The sequence below is a fragment of the Chlamydotis macqueenii genome, chromosome 19 (genome assembly GCF_036417535.1).
Source record: "Chlamydotis macqueenii isolate bChlMac1 chromosome 19, bChlMac1.mat, whole genome shotgun sequence".
NCBI lineage: Eukaryota > Metazoa > Chordata > Aves > Otidiformes > Otididae > Chlamydotis > Chlamydotis macqueenii.
Genome location: NC_141574.1, coordinates 1,370,462 through 1,388,302, shown reverse-complemented (window position 1 = coordinate 1,388,302; position 17,841 = coordinate 1,370,462). Strand labels below are relative to the sequence as shown.

General features: G+C 41.9%; 2 protein-coding genes across 3 annotated transcripts in view; one reads left to right on the top strand and one right to left on the bottom strand.

Moving 5' to 3' along the window:
* The window catches only part of PAFAH1B1 (platelet activating factor acetylhydrolase 1b regulatory subunit 1), a 36,563-nt gene extending 20,308 nt beyond the window's left edge, over window positions 1-16,255 (bottom strand). The window contains exon 1 of one of the 2 annotated variants that reach the window (XM_086762900.1): window positions 16,074-16,255. The gene's annotated coding sequence lies outside the window, so the exon portion shown is untranslated. Of the gene's footprint in view, window positions 1-15,818; window positions 15,897-16,073 lie in introns of those variants that run through there. The other variant, XM_086762901.1, reaches the window with a different exon arrangement.
* Window positions 16,256-16,591: 336 nt separating this feature from the next.
* The window catches only part of MNT (MAX network transcriptional repressor), an 82,703-nt gene continuing 81,453 nt past the window's right edge, over window positions 16,592-17,841 (top strand). Inside the window, exon 1 of the mRNA XM_086762746.1 lies at window positions 16,592-17,039. The gene's annotated coding sequence lies outside the window, so the exon portion shown is untranslated. The remainder of the gene's footprint in view (window positions 17,040-17,841) is intronic.

Sequence of the window (17,841 nt, the reverse complement as noted above, 5' to 3'; positions counted from 1 at the left end):
AGTTAATCTTTTACCTTGCCCACATCTGGGCACATTTTGAAACAGATCTTCAGTCTTAGCAGCACAATTCCCATGGTGTGGAGTTACCACAAGCCAGTTACTTCAGCTGGGTTCATCTGACAATGCAAGCTAATTCAGAATACTGCTGAAATCTGATGTATTCAAGATAGCGTTCAAGTCAGTCAGAATCGTGGCTTTCACAAATTACTTATTTCCCACACACACACACTACTTAGTATCTTCTTAAGCAGTAACATGAACTTTAGTATTCTTAGTGTACAATCTACTTCATCTGGACAGTTTTAATCTTAGTCAAGGTGACATCACCAAAAGCAATTTAGCAGCACTGCCTTTTGACTTCTGCACTGCAGGTACTCTTTCGTAAACAACGTGACTATGAAAAATGCTGAAGTTAGCATTTCTTGCATACCTAACAAGAGTCTGTATATAACACATGATTTACTCAAGCCGTTAAACAAGTCTGACCAACCAGCTTTTAGCAATGAGATAAACTGAACACAGTTCCCAAAGACTGAGAAATTAGTAGTTGGGTTTGTAAACTTGCTATCAGCTACTTCAGGAACGTGTTCCCACTGCCTCTCCCCTACGGTTTCTCCATTAGACACACAGGTATGCAAGGTTCACTATAAAAGTTGGATAACAATTTTGGTAAAAAGCTTATTTTTAATAAAAGCCTTTCTTAGAAAAAAAATAAAGAAAATACTAAGCTCATATAATTAATGTCTACTTATACATCACAGGGGATCAGGAGCTTGTTTCTAAACCTATCTAGGCTCTGCTGTCTGCTTCAAAATAAGCTTAAGCTGCAAGTTGCTTGTATTCCGCTCTGCTAGTGGGTTGTCCATGTCAAATGCTGTACACCATAATACTGCACTGCAAGCCATTTGGGACAGGAGCACTCTAAATGGGCAAGACATTATTTAATTAGTTTGACCTCTTCCCTAATAGCTATTTCAGAAACAATCCAGTTGAAAACTGATAGCACAGGCTGCATCCTTTCAGAGAACAGAAGCAAACATTTCACTTATTCTTCCCCATACCTCGCTTTCTGACAGGTAAAGAGATAACTGGTTTTCAACAGATGCACTTTGTTCACTACACAGTAGGAGTACTGCATACAAATGAATGGAAATTTAGTTAATATTAAAAAATAACCTATTGAAATGATCAGAAGAAGTGCCCTCTAGAGGGCAATGCTGCTATAAATTTAAGGACTGAAAAAGAGAGGCTTATAATGGCCGAATCTCTGCACTTCAGTACGAACTTAGCAATGCTTTCAGTAGTGATAAACACTGCGGCAAAGAACAAAATAAGGCACTTCTTTGTACACAGAGGCACTGTGTGAAGTGCTGAATACCAGGACATAAACTTCCAAAATCTGCTTGCAGTACTACCATGGTAAAAACTACGGTATTAAAAACAGAAGGTGGCTTTCGTATTATGAACTGCCATTGAGCAGTGAATGCCGTGTAAATCCAGCATCAGTGCAATAGCTCCAGTAAAAATCATACTCCAATATTTTGTCAATTTTGTCATTGCCTCTAGGAGATGCAACTAAAAATAATAGCAACTGTGTTTATAAGGCAATCCTTGATATGTTATTAGTTAGAAAGGCTATTTTTTTCCCCTCAAATGTAAAGCAACCCCAAACTCCTCCCCCTGTGTATGAACACTTGGCCTACTTCATCACTCAAGCTAAACTGTTATTCAGAAACCAACTCTTAGTACTAGGCAAATTTCAACAGCTACAAGGCAAAGCAGCTATTTCTGCTATTAGCAAATTACAGCTGATCCGCAACAAGTTACCAATCAACTGATGTACAGGATCTCGCTTCTCTGAAGAGTGTGTGTTCCAAGCACCCTTCTCAATACTCCTGACTTCTTAACTACAAAAGACACCTAAATATAAGGCAAATTAGTTCACATACACCCTTTAACAAAAGACAACACAACACAAAAAGAACAGAAACAAACAGGGGGAAAAAAAAAAAAAACCAAACAAAAAGCCACAAAGCACCACTGAAGCAAAAATGTCCAAAACCAAAAAGTTGAAGGGACCCGACTTTAATTATACATCTGTGCCACTTTTAGAAATAACAGAGAACAGATGAATATTGTCCACGGGCATTACCTTTTTTTCACCTAGAGAAGGCTTTGTGACATATAAAACTCAGCGGAGCAAGACTAACCAGTCCTCCTCCACCGCCTCTCAAGGTTTATGGTCACCACTGCATTACGTACACACCTGCAAACCACCCCAGTAATGAGAGGAAGTAAGTGTTCAAACAAAAGCCTTGGGAAAAAAACCACAAACTCCAACACTTGTTCATTTCATCTTGCCTGAAATCAGTCATTTTTAATATCAGTAGCTTACTGCGAATAAGGTGTTGTCACGACAAGATAGATCTTTCTTGAAAGATGTCTTTGTATAAAACTTTTAATTTGTTCCATGTAAAGTACAGAAGAAAAAAAAAGACTGAACCTAAACAGAGCCATCCATGGAATAACAGCTACTAAATGTAAAACAAGATGTGTCTTTTAATAAAGCCCCACTTACACTACAGAAAGTTTTAGTTTCTAACTTAAGATCTATTTGATTCCATTTCAACAGTCTGCATATACAAAAGCACTGAGTGGCAAACCTCTGCATATGCACAACCTCACAACACAAGTGGGCTACACGTGTTTTCAGAAGCCCAGCTAAGTGTTTTAAAATGGGAGCTAGACTTGGCTGAACACATACCGCTCAAACAGGTATGACCTATCAAATGTTCGCCTCTTACTCCTCCTGGCAGTAGAGTATCTGCTCAGTTTTCTACAATGTACAGGTACCTGGTGGGAGAAGAAACATTGGCATCACCCACTGCAGTTCAGGAAGGCTACTTCTTTATAAAGCAACAGAAACCATTTGAAAACTGTATGTAACACCCCCCTCAGCTCTGTTAACAGCAGCATATCCTCAACAGACATCTCATCTGCTAACTTTTCCACTCAGCTAAAGATCAGCTTTTATACGTAGGACTGGTAGAAATGTCTGAGCAATAAGGACAGAAGATGTAAATTAGTCCTTAAGTGCTGTAGGACTGAAGTGGTGTACTAAAGCATAATCTTCAATAAATAAATAAATAGACAGCTAAGAATCATCACAGGCCAGATTTTTTTTTTCCCTACAAAGGCTTCTAAAACATAGAGAACTATTGATAAAGAGCAACAAAAAATTGGTCAGAAAAATCTGAAAAGCAGAAGAATCCTCCCTTGTAAGAGAAGGCAGAAACAACACAGTATACATTTGTCCAACTTTCTAATTAAAAAAAAAAAGTAGAAGACACTGTCTTTTCATGTCTAAGATCCACCTCCCATCTTCCTAAACTGGGATTCAGAGATTCCTTAGCTTCACCACATAGAGCCTTCAGCTGAAGCCAGATGCACTCACCACAAGACTTACCCACACTGTGCTGAGGACACATTTACGCCTATTAAAATCACTTTGAGGCTCAGAGGTTCTGCCTGGCGTGCATTTAAAGACGGTTCCACCCCGATGGTGACTAAATACATACCTTTTGCAATTGGTTCGTGTCAAGGCACCCAGCTGAGTCTAACATCACACTTGAAGTGGACCTCACAGATCTGATACTGTACAGGACCCACCCTCTTCCTGCGGGTGACTAAGCCATCCTAACAATTCAAAAGACAGCTTCTTCTTCCTGACTTCAAACAGTAGGTCCTAACACCAACATGTATCAGTGTGGCTCAAGCGTTTCCTAGATTATAGGAAAACTTCACAATAGAGATCTGCTAATCATTCATAAGATGCACAAATAGAAAAATGAAGCAGGTTCAGCTATATTAGCTCTGAGACCGCTATACAGCGGGTATTCAACACACAATAGCTACACAGATACAGTCAAAGCAATGAGGTAGGAAAACAAAAAAAAAAGATCACTTTCAGACAAGAGATAGTCCGAATTCCCTTCAGTTATGATCCATCATACCAGAAATTATAAGCTTTGGCTCATAGGTATTTCTATGATGGTGTTCATACTCGCTTCAGGAGACATGTAAATGTATTTTCCATAAGTATTATCTAAATATAATTGAGAAACAGGTTACATAATCAAATTAACCCTTCAGCATTTTAGTCTCAACCTGTCAAAAATACCTGTTCATTTACCTAAACTAGCATCAAGCAAGAGCAAAATCACCGAAATTAAAATCCCTAAAACTGCCCATTCTGTACACATACAGAAAAAAAAATCAAATTTAGCCTGTAAATTTCTTCAGAGTTCATTACATTTTTGCTTATCGGAGTACACTGGATGCTAAACAGTACTAAAATTTGGTTTGAATACATATGTCTGGTAAAGACACTGTGCCTTGAATTTGACATTTAGCTTTTCTCTATTTCAAGCTGATCATCTACTTTGCAAGCCTACAATGAGACCAAACAGAAGGTCTCAAACAGACTTGAAGACAGAAGCTTTTAAAAATCAAAACCAGTTCACTTTCTTGGTTTTAACTACTAGAAAGGTGTTTTGGGACTTAATCCTTGACTTATTGATTACTGCTGTTAATTACTGCATAGATACCTACAGACACCATGTCCGATCCAGATATTTCAGAGTAGGATGAAAGTGTTGGTTTTTTTTGTTTCACTACTACTGTTATGAATTTGTTTAGCAATTGTAATAACTCATTGCTACAGCTTTAATCAGAAGGTTTTACCTGTATGTGGCAGGGTACCATTCAACTTTTTCAAAGTAACACATATATTCTACTGTGACAGAACTGAAGCCATAAATACCAAGGTCAAAGAAACAATTAGCTATTAGTTATTAACTCATGATATAAATTATACCTTCAGTAAGATGCTACATCGGTCCCTGCAAGGTATTAGTTCAGTCAGGAATGTAGCACCCCAGAAAGAAGGAGGGCTTTTGTCCTTTAAACTGCCTTACGGGAATCGCACCACCGGAAGGAACTGCACTTGCTGCTTACCAGCTACCAGCATACAACAAGCAAGCTTATTAACTTCTCCAGTAATGCTGCCATCAACAGTGTTCCACATTAAATTCTTATGAAGCCCTTCTGAATCCAAACATTTTTGTAAACGTACCTGAGACACCAAACTGTGCCATCACAACCTTATCTTCCTCAATACTTTATCAGCAGGATCAGTTCAAGGTTCTCCATTGCCCTTCCTTTATTCCCATCAAGTGTCAAATATACTGCTTATGGATCAGCTGACTAACAATACCCATTTCTGCTCTTCAGAAAGTTATAGCAAAAATCACTCCCAATTGAGATATGATCCATCTAAATTGCAGTTAGCAAGTTAAACAATTACATATTTTGTTAGAAACAACATATATATGAGTAAACATAAAACATTTAAATGGGAAATAGTGTTTGTCAAAGCCATCTTTCATTCTGGATGTACACTTGCTTTGCCAGACTCAGTTGAGCACACCTCTGTAGCACCAGCAAGACCCAGTCTAACACGCATGCATTATGACCAGCGCTCTCCTCTCGCTGTGAGTGACCATGCTACACAGCCAAACCACCTGTACCAATGCCCTGTTGACTGGCAGTGCTCTGCTACCATAGCAATAAGGTTTAAGAAAATCTACATAAACATCGAGTAGTGACGTACAGAGAGCAGAAAGCTATTCCAAGCTCATTGTGAACTAGTATTCCTTGCAGACATCCACAGCATCTAACCAGATTTTTAAAGTCACCTCAACAAGGCTGCAAAAAGTAAGGTAGAGAAAGATGTATTACCTTATAAGGCCTTTACGAGTTTCAGAAGTTCAATGTTACAGGCTTCTTTCATGGCCTAGCTTACCCTGATTACTTAAGCCAGGGCTCCTGTCATCAAGAAAATCCTCATCAGCACCACAAGGTAGCCGGTCTCACCCACTGGAACTCCAGACTCAAATTCTTTATCATTCTCATAATTTAAGTCCTCAAGCCAAAAAAAAAAAAAAAATTGCTTACTACCTACCACAAAAAAAAAAGTCAATCAGCCCTAATATGTTTTTCAGCACTTTTCCTATTGCCTGTAATTCCCACAGGCACATTCATCGCTCCTGTATTTTATGTTCTCTCTCTTAACTTTTCAATTTTTATGAGTTAAACCAAGCAAATCAGTTTGAACATAATTTCTTGGTTCACAACATCAGATCAAACAGTTACCTAGATCAGCACCACCCCAAGTTCACCCTGCTGCTGTCTAGCAACCTTAAAACTCTTGCTGACCAGTCTGCTATTGCAGGTCTTGGAATACATGTTCACAGCTCCTCCAGGAACTTAAAAATAAATTAAATTTCTAATGGTTTAATGACCATTGCTTAGGCTCCATAAACAGTCTTCTCCACAGAAACACACTAAACATGTTACTGTAGCTCATTACATCCGAAATTAGGAAAGACAGATGGCACAAATTACAGACCAAATGTATTATCAGAAACAGAACAAACCAACACCGTTCAACTCGGAAAACTTAAAGAGCTGTGCACTACTGTGCTTTAAGAACAGCAAATTTTTGTGCTTTTTTGGAGAATCCTAACACCCTAAAAAACTTAACTACAAGACCATTTGTTTTCTAAGTGTTATTATGACAAAAACCATGTATTTAATAATATTCTATAAGAATGTTTCTTTGAAGGAGACAAAAATGTGAGATCACATTCTGAGCCTGTCAGGTTAGGCACACCTAATACTATGTACTTGGGTGTTAAAAAGGCATATAAGCCATTACGAACATAAGGAACATACACTAGGGTTCATCTTACGAAATCAATTACAAAGTTTTAGACTGCTCACATTTAGCTTCAAATTTAAATCTTAACTTGCAATCATCTAAAGTTTCAACAACCTGGGTAAAACTCCAAACAGTCTTGACTGTGTCCAGCTACATGCTACCAACTTTCCAGCGGTTTCTCTAACACATTCTACTGCTCTAAAAAGATGTTTTACCTGGAAGAAACTCTTTCCACAAAGGTACTCTAGAAATGGATTCCATAGAACCTGCCATTTAAACACAAATCTAACTAAAAGTGAAGTAATATCCATAGGCCATAACTACTATGACCTGAAAAGGTTTCTTAGAAATCTGTCTCCATCTGTCGATAAGAAAGAAAAATGGTAACAAGTCAAATAAAACATCCAGTTCCTCCCCCCCCCCCCCATCTCACCCTCAGTTATAGCAGAAAAGCACATATACAGTATAAAAGTGAACAGCCGTACAGTTGTTCTTACAGTGTGGCAAACATACCTTATCTTAGAAAATGGCAGAATTCATCACCTGCTAAGCCAGCAGGGATGAGTCGAAGAATACAAGAAAGCTACTCATTTATGAGCTGGGCTAATCTTTTTTCCACTTTTCAGCCTACATCAGTAAAGCCAGCTGAAGGATTATGAAAAAGTGAGCTCCAGCAACTACATCATTGGGGGGGAGGGTGGTGGTGGTGAATCTGATCTGAATTACAACTCAGACTTTTTAATTCACATGTTTAGTAAGCCTGTTATTCTGCAATTAAGGGAAGTCTTAAAATGCCTGTATGTCTTTACCACAAATGCTTTGCCAAGTATATCAATACAGTATCACACATAATATAGCATTTTGTGCAGTGTTTCTTCACATTCTGCAAGACATTATCAGAAATATTTTCTAGTTCAGTTAAAGGTTTATCAAAGCAAGTATTTTTAACACCAAAAAAATGAAACATCCTATGCCTGTTTTCTTATCCATTTCACCTTTTACAGATGAATTGAATTGACTTTGCTAAAAACCTGACACTGTAGCTCACTTCTGAAAATAATTCAACAGTAAATCCACGGGGAACTAGAAAGTACAGCAGATCAGATATACTGCCTATGTTCCAAAGGCTTGGAATGCAAGTTGCAATTACATCTGAAAAATAAAGCTAAGAAGTGTCATCCAGATGTATAAACCAGGAGCAAGTTAACTACTCTATACTGCATGTTCCCTAAATAAATGAGTTTGTCCTATTTAGAGATGTGCATTTTGAAATAAACTTATGTCCAAGTAATTTTCCATGTTATTTTGAGTTACAATCACTACCCAACAGATCACTACCAGTCACTACTTACTTTTAGGACTATAAAACATCAAAAGACCTTTTTCGTCTTGTTACCTTCCCAGGTACCAACACCATGTGACTTTTCCATATATTTGGACCAAATTTGTTAGGAAAATATTTTTTGGGAAAAAGAAGTCTTTAAATTAATTCAATCTTGACATTTATCCTCCCCCTATCGCTTCAGTTTTGGAATTCTGCTAGAAGCATGATACAAGTAAACCTCAGGAGAAACATCTCAAGCACACAGTCACGACATATCATTTTAGTGCCTTTAAGCTTCTTCCAGGTCAGAGCTCAAGTTTGTAGTCTACATGTAAACTTCGGTACAAAACAAGCGAAAACATCCTTCTTCTATTCTGTGTGACAATGCGGGCAAATTTTACTACTAGTAAATGAACAACCTGGAAGAAAGCAGGCTGCAGTAAAAAAGAAACCTTTAAGATGCATGAAAAAGTTTTGGACATAGAACTGTTACACTGTTGTTTAGTATGTTGTGATAGTAAGGAATTATTTCACCAAGGTAGTTTTAAATTCATATTAACCCCCACTGGGCTTTCACTGAACTTCACTGGAAACCTGAAAAACTTTTTGGTCGGACACGGGAGGTGGGAGGGCGTAGAAGAATGGGACCAAACAGAGAAGGAGGGTTAGTGTTACAGTGGGCTAAAGTATTACAACCTGCTACTCTAAACTTGTTCTGAGAAACGCACAATGCACATCATGGATTATCTGGATGACTTCAGCAAGATATTTTTCAAAGTCATTTTTGCTAGGTCAAACAATACACACACATTTAAGACAGCAACTCCAGAACACTATTCAAGCTACTTTCCCTCAGCCGCCAAGAGAAGAGTGCATAGACTCAGAATAGTTCCTTACAGTTGGTCAGCAGTCATGCACTGGATTTGAACTTGGTTCTTTTCACTTCTTCCCCCTATACTTTTCTGGCTTGAAGAATTAAGTAGTAGACTTACAACCACAAAGGAGGTCACGGGACTATATCCAAATTTAAATATTGCAATTATTAAAGTGCTCTTTATATTGGAAATGTGATATTAACAACAAAAAATTATTGTAAATAGATTAAAGCTTTAGAAACAGAAGGTTAAAACCATAAAGAAATACAAACAAAAATTCAGACAAAACTTCCACTCTTCAAATCATGAGAACACTCTGTTAGTCCTTTAGCCATTTTCAAAGCTTATTTACAAAAAATGGCTTCATTTGACAAATAAAGAGGGAGGGAAAAAACAAATATCATAATTGTCATACACACATCTTACTCTATTACAGGGAACAGAGTTTAATCCTCCATGACACTGGTACCAAACGTAATGAAACTGAGGTTCTTGTAAAAGATGTCTCACGTTCCTTATGACCCATCTTCTCCTACTACACTACTGCCTCTAAAGCAGGTCTGAAGTTGTGGGGTCCAGTCCCCAAGAAACACCTGCCTTCCTCCTCTCAACTTCACCAGCATCTGTTCTCAGAATCCCTCCATCTCCTATCTACTCACACATGCAGGAACTCTCCTGCTGAAGAGAGCAACTGCTCTCCCTGGAGGAAGGTCCCTCATCTAAGCCAAGAAAGCAGAAGACAAACACAGAATTCCTTCTTCTACTGCTGAAATGGAAAACACCTTCCCATGCGGAAGCACAAAATGGCTAAGAAAGACCAGACACTAGGCAGTAGACCATGATAGTCACAATCACCTCAGTTCTCATTTTGCTGATGTATAAATTTTTGTTTGTGATATGCTGTGGTACTGGAAATTATCTATCATTAGTACTCATCCCAGCCTTGTTAGTGTGACAAAACTACAAAAAAGATAAATTCCAAGTTTGTTGGAATAGTCTTAGCTATTCACAAGATTTTATTACAAAATGGCATGTATGATGTCAGAACTTCAACCCCATTCTCACTGTCTGCTGCAAATGAATACTAAGCTTCCCCCAACCTAGTTTGTGCTTGCTGCCTACAAATCCAGCTGAGTGAGAACCAAAAATTTCTACCATTACTGATTTAATAGACACCATCTGTTTCAAAATACATATACACACTCACATTAATGCCATCATCTTCTTAATAGGTCACAAAGACACTAGCATTTAATTAACCAAATTGTTTACCTATCTTTTTCCTCATCCCTCCTAACAGGTGAATCAAGCACAAGACAGACTGCCAACATTGTTTCTCTATGGAAGAAACAGTTATTTATCTGCAGGTAAACAGGCTAGATGGTTCTAACTGATTTTCCTCTAGTCTTAAAGGATAAACTTAACACCTTTGCTTTAGCATTAAGCTACCTCCATGCAGAAAAACAAGGCAGAGCCAATCTGCAGGAGAGAGGGTGAAGAGACTGTCTAATTAAACCGAAAGAACTTAAGATTTGTGGAGCACAATAGGAACAATTAACACTGACACAAGAGGGAAGATACAAATAATCTCAGTCACGAAGGCCACTGTGCTATCTCAGATGTAAACTAGCCGGGCATCGTGCCATAAAACCTGTTACCTTCAGCCCTGCCTCAAAGGAGGTATCCCAGCTGACTCACCAACAGGCAGTGGAGAACAAGAGGTGCTTCAGAAAAGCTTATCTACGAACTCACTCAACAGGGACCTATTGAACAACAGATCTGAGAAAATTACAGACAGACATTTGCTGCAGCACCATCTACAAACCTCAACCACGATGGATTGCCCTGTAACTGGAAATACCTTTTCAAGACTGCAGCAATTAGTTACTGGTTAAAAATACCAGGTGAGTCTTCCAGAATCAACAGAATCACAACCACAAAGATGTATTTACTACATTTACTTAATCACAATCCTTATCCGAAAGTCCAGGAGCAGCCAAGTCAAACTGCTGGGCTCTCTCAGAAGCAGTACCAACAAGAGGAAACGGCTAAAGTACTTCTAAATGTATTAACTAACAAGTACCTTGAATTCATAATGTTGATTTTTTAATATAGTTATGCATGCATCAGTGCACTTGATACTGCTTAGTATGACAACGCCGTGCACACACGACTTGGTTTGAAGAGGACTGTATGTTTATAGTACTGATGAAATGGATCACAGCATACACTTACTTCGTAAGCAACATTCTTCTTTGAAATTTCCTTAACAGTACATGCCAGCATGAAGTGGTATGATAGGTGGCTTCCATGACAGCGAACTAAACGCAAGATAGCCTAAGTCACACCTATCTAATCCCCTAAACAGAGAGCATAAGGTTAAAAAAAAAAAAAAAAAGAAGAGTTTTTAAACATGCTGAATGAGACAAGAGTATTCCCTCATTCAACTTCTGCTTTAATGAGTATTAAGGCGGCCCTTCTTTAAATAACTGAATCATACACATTTGTTGGGGCCAACGTGCAGTACCTAGCAAGTTCACCAGGTTAAAACTAGAACTAAATTATTCATCAGATAAAAACCATCGTTCTTTCAAATGTTTCTAATATGTAATTCACACCAGTAGGCCTCAAAACATGGTAGGAATGAGGAAAAGCATTGTTCTAATAACTGCAATATAAGAAAAATCTACTTTTAACTCAACCTAGGTGAGGGACACAACAAATCTGACATAATACAGCTACAGCTCAGATCACACCACCACATTTTCAGTAACGGCACAAGCCTTCCATGCAGAAGATGACCATGTGCGCTCTCCTGCTAATAACCTGGACAGCATTTATAGTAAGAATTCCGAAGAAATAACTTCATGGACTTGAAGACTAGTTTTAAACAGGTCAGGATTGTGTCTTAGTGTAAATGCCTATTTTTAAAAACTTAAACTGAGGTGTAACCTACTCCGTCAGGTAGATCAAAAGACAAAGCAACATCACCCATTAATAAACACCTATGCTCACAACACCCAAAAGCCACATGAGGAGCCCCATTCCCCTTGTGTCAGGTAATAAAGTAGCCGAGAAAGTCATTCAACCCAGGCAAGGCTTAATCAACCAAATACATTTTTTAGTAGACAGGTTGTTCTGCCAACTATCTTTAAGTTCTTATAAAAAGGAGAAAGAGGACACCAGCTGTAACTCCATTAACAGATCTGCATGTATAGACAGCACACAACTTAGACTTCTCTATAATAAACCTCAGAGAAGAGACCCAGAACCATTCTGATTAACACACATGGCTCTGATACTTGGGAGTATCTTCAACCGCCGTCTCAAATTACATGCTGTAGGCTGGAAACTCCCCAACATCCTATATGAAATCAGTATTATTAATAAATAATAATTTCAGATTTTATTATCCTCTTGATTTCCTAAAGGAAAGCAGTTCTCAGGCCCAGGCAGTTCTTACTTTCAGGCTGACAAGTATTTGGGTGTTCACTTCACGGACATTTCTGGAGCCCTCCAACAGTCTTTGCCTTTAGTTTAGAAAATGGGCCTGAAGTTCACAAAAGGAGGGGAAAGCTGACCGAAACAAAACTATTCAAAAGTTGCTCCTCTTCGTACTGCAGTAATTCCAACCACTCCAGCTCATGAATACCAGAAGCAGCTACAGAGTGTTGTAAATAAACTCTGTAGCAAACATACACAGTATATTTCTGAGCTATTGAGAGGCCCCGGTTTTCCAGCTATTGTTTCCCCAGAATATTTTACAAGAGGGTACAAACATATGATAATTAGCACTGATGGGAGCTGGTTATAGAGTTCTTGAAGAAAGACAATGTTGGAGTGTCGGGCCAGACAGTCAACAAATGTTAATTCACTACCTGTCTCATCGATAGCAAGTTGGATAGTCAAAAAAGTTGAGAGCAGACAAAGAACACAAACCGAGCACTCAAAGGTGGGCGGAGCATAGGAAACAGTACAGGCAGAAGAGTGACCAACACAAGGAAGACAAACCTTGCACACAGTCATAAAGGTAAGTATTCATGTCTTTTTCTTCTGTAGAACAGAAATGAACAAGTTGCTCCTGAACAGAAAGTAACTGCCATCATTTCAAGGACAAAAATCAGCCAAAGTTAGAATGAGGCAAGGGTTTTATTGGCTTCTTCATTGCTCCTAGCCTGGATTCCTTTTCAGACACGGGCATTTAGTGAAGACAGGCACTGAATCCTGTAACATCCACTCTAAGTGAATGAGCTACAACTTATAAAAAGCCACGACCCTTTAATTTAATTTTGGGCAAATTAAAACCAAACGCAGTCTCATCTACCATAAAAAACTGGACTCCAGAAATGAGACAGATCCAAGAAGAAGCAAAACCTCAACCTGCTTCAGAATCATCACTCGTGTTCAGTGTTGTGCTTGCTCTGTTCAACCCAAATTCAGGTGGGAATGCCAGAAGCCACATCAGGAACAGGAGAGCACTTCCATAAGCAGCCCCTCCTAGGTGCTTCATCTGATCCCTATTGTATTCCCCAAATCCTTTGTTCTAACGCCTTTCCTACACAACTTTCAGTTTAAGCATCAGTAGTATTACCTCTACGACGCAGCAGTACCCAAGAGGTAAAGTAACGCTCTTACAGAGCCATGTTGTTCAAAAGTGTTCCAAAATCTTGAGATGTTATTTTATAAGAACTCGCTCATGAAGAAGGGCAATGCAATTACATTCGTGTACTACCAGGAGTTATGCTACTGTGGGCACCAGGGAAAGCAAGGATTGTCTTTTCGTGTGCCCACCCATAACCCACTCTAACCAAGAAGTTGTATGAACAAATAGCATGAAGCAACAATGCAGGAGGCTCTCTATATTTCAGAGAATTCTGTGTGTAAAATACCCACATAAAAATTATAATTCTTATCTAAAGCATAAATAAAATAAATTCAACAAGTGAATATCTCAGTCGATAAATGGAAATGGTTACCAGACAAAAAAAAATTCTGGCTTTGCACCAGTGACTGGTCACTTCTCACCGTCAGACAAATCAAGATCCACCCTGCAGAAAAATAAGCCTCAAAATGCGAGATTTGTTTCATTTCAGAAGGTTCCTGCACCATTAGATTCTTCCCTAAAGAAGAGACTTCATTGTTACGGCAATTAGTATTCCTCCACCCCAGCAAAACGCAAGCAAAGGAAAAAAAAAAAAAAAGCTATGAAAGGGTAATCTAGCCATTTCGCAGCTTTGCCTCCTTACTCCACCCAGTCTCTTCTCTGCTCAATGGCTGCACACAGCATCCATAAACACGGTAATAGCAAAAGAAACACACAAAAATGAGATCCCCGAGAACAAGCTAGAAATTTGCAATAAATCTTTCTGTTTAAAAATATTTTCTTTGTTTAGATCCCTAACATAATTTTCCCGTTTAACAAAATGACTCTAAGGGCAAATAACATTTTGATAGTAGACCCTCCCTCTTCCGAAAGCCACCCGAATGCTGCACAATCATTTACAAATTGATCATCACTGAACACAGATTCTTTAATCCTCATCTCCTAATACTAAATAAACAATACTGTCACAGGAATATACACTTAAAAGAATCTCCACAAAAAAAAAAAACATAGTTCAGCCAGGTCAGTATGTCCAAATACATATTTACAGTAAATAGTGTTTATTAAAGATTTTCAATATAGCTTAGATTAACCTTCCACCATCCCCCGGTTAGGTAATTCATTATGAATTGACTTGACCTGCAACAACCAAGCCCTCTGCTGCAGCACTATCAGCAAGGAAATTTTACCAGTGATACTATGGCAAAGAAAGGGAAGGTGTCACGTTATTATTGGTATTAAAGGTCACGTATAATTGCATCCACCTTAAACAACAAAAAAGAAAAATCTCACACCCACAGAACTGAGTAAACCCTAAACTTTTTAAGGGATGCACCACTCCCACCCCCCAACTTCCACCAAAAGCCCTGTCTGCATATAACCTCCTGCTGAAACAAAAACTTAAGAGCAGTAATAAATAAAGCATTTTAGCAAACTCGATTGCTATTAAGGGGTTTTCAAGAGAAGTCGGTGCAACCGTAGACAACCAGGCAGAGATATGACCCCAAGAAGGAAAGATTAGACCTCCCTCCCCCGTTTCCACTGCAGCTGGTTCTGAAGGTCTGAGCCACCTCCTATCAATGCTTTCCCCGCTACATCACTGCGGGAAAACAGGGTGGATGCGAAACAAATTCTTAAAATAACACCCACTCCTTTCCCTCGTATTATCAATTCTCGTTTTGTTTTCTGTGCTGCGGTCGACTCAGGAGATCTGGGCCATCGCCTGACAAACGCCTGCCCTGCCCCCGGAGAGGAGAACAGCAGGAAGCCCTCCAGGAGGAATTCGGGGAAGGGATGCTCGGTATCCTCTCCGGCACACATACACCGGCCTCCTCGCCCTAGACCTTTTTTTTTTTCCTTCCATCATTATTTGCGCCTGGCCCGTCGCCTCCTCCCCGGTATCTTTGCTAAGTCACCAGAAGAAACGAAGCGGCCTAACGGGGGGGAAGGACAGGAAGGCCGGCAGAGCCGGAGCCCACCGCAGGGGCTCCTCTCCCCCTCACCCCCCCCCGCTCCCTTGTCTGGCCCACTCCTCCCCCGCGCCCTGTTTTCCTGCTAAGTCACCGGCAGCGCGGACGGCGCCGAAGCCCGGCAAGGGCCAGCGGAGACGGGATGGAACCGCGCCCGGCGGCCCCCACCCCACCCCGCCGGGGCGCGGGGACCGTCCCCCGCCTCGCCTGCCTCCCGCCCGCCCCGCCGCCCTGCCTCCCCCGCCTCCTCCCCGGCTCTCCTCACCAACGGGCGCGGCCGCCATTTTGAGAGCGAGCTGGAGAGAAGGAGGGAGGGGGCAGGAGAGGGAGCGGAGGGCGGGGAGGAGGAGAGGAGGGGAGGGGGGCAGAGCAGGAGAGAGCAGAGCAGAGGAGAGCCGCGCCGGCCGCACGGCCCGCCGGGCCCCGCCGCCGGTCGGACAGCGTCCCGCGGGGGGCAGCGGCGGCCGGGGTGGGGAGGGAGGGAGGCAAGGAGGGAGGGAAGGCGCGGCCCCGGCCTTACCCGAGCCGCCGCTTCGCTCTGCTCCGTGGGGCCGGCGCCACCCGCCTCTCCCATTCACCGGCGGGGCGCGGAGGGGAGGGTTGAGGGTCCCGGGGAGTCCCGGAGGCTCTCGCCGCTCGCACCGCTCCGCTCCGCGGTCTGTCAGTGCCGCCCCGGCCGCCGGGAGGGAGGGAGGGAGCGGCGCGGCCCGCCGCGCCACTGCGCATGTGCGTGGTCGCGGGGCGGGGCCAACCGCCGGCCACCATCTTGGGAGGCCGAGGCGCGGGCCGCGTGTCCCGGCGTGCTCCGCGCCGCTCGCTTCCCGGCTTGCCGTGCGCGGGGCCTGGTGCGGCCTGCGGGGAGGGTGAGGTCCCCCGCACCGCCCGGCCTCCCCCGCACCGCCCGGCCTCCCCCGCCACCGGGCGTTGCAGCTCCTTGTGAGTGCCCCTTCCCAGGTGGCTGCTGCAGTGACCCGCTGCCCTGGCGCGCACACCCCCCCATCACTGGCACTGCCCTTCTTCATCAGTGGTAGAGCTGCGTTAGTGGTGTCTGAATGGCAAAAAAGAGCTGCAGAGACCAGTGAAGAGACTAATACTGCTGGAGGGGCTAGAAAGGGGGAGAAAAGGCAGAGTGAATATATACGTTTATCTGTGTGGAGTAGCTGAGAGAATACTTGTGAGGCTGTCCACATCGCTCGTGCGTGTGCGGCGTGGCACGGTACCTGCACTCGTGCTGTGCGAAGCGATGGAGAGGACGGTGAGACGGGGCCCTGCGATGCAGCGTGGCACAGCTTTCCACTCGGGATAGCCATGAAGGAACTGATGCTGGCTTTGTTCTAACCAAACTGGTGCAACTGCCAAGAAAATCTTCAAGCAAGGTTGCACTGCTCCTTTCTGTGGGCTGTTGCGTTGGTCTTGCCGCACAGATAGACTGCTATGGCATGTTCCAGCTTGTGTGGAATCTGCTCCTGACACAGCACTGCTTTTAGTGAGTAACCTTGTCCCACAGACCTAGAGTTACCGGATTTGAAAGATGCATACATATCATTTGTGACCGTTATCTCCTTATGGCTGGAGATCCAGGAGCTCAGCGTGTTCCTGTGCATCTTGCTAGCGCACATTCCCAGTATCGGTATGAAAAAAATAATGTTTTACACTTAGAATAGAATGTTTTCATAGTCTTTGACAATCCCTGCTTACTTAAATCTCAAGATATCCTTGGTTGCTTGGATCAGTGCTCCTAATGGTAAACTGAGGCACAGAACACTGATAATTTGATCCCCACGCTCACAAGAAGTGACTGAGAGAAGAGAGTAGAGAGTCCTGGAGAAACAGGCTGCTGCCTCCCTCAGTTGCCATTTGACAAACATAGTCAAGCAACTGCGTACATCAGAAGGCAAATTCTCTGCTCAGTCTTTGATTTCACAGTCGTTCTGGTCCTCAGAGGTTTGTCTGAGTGTCGGTGATGGCAGCCCTTACCCAGGTGCTTTGCAAAATGCTCTGTTTGGGAAATGGCCGGGATGAGCTGGCAGCGGACCCAGGCAGTGTAACTGCTTCATCGCAGTAAATCCAGACACAGAACGGAAGGAGCCCTGCTGTTACAGGAAACAGTTACGTGTGTCGCTGTCAGAGACCTGTGGCCAGAGCCCCCTCTAATGCTGCAGGTGTAGCAGCCTCATACAACGTTTAACGTGGGCCATGAAGTTGTCCAAAATGCTGATTTGGGGAAATAAGTAATGCCCCATGTAAAATTATCCATACGGCAAAGTCTTTAAGAAACTTCAAGGAAC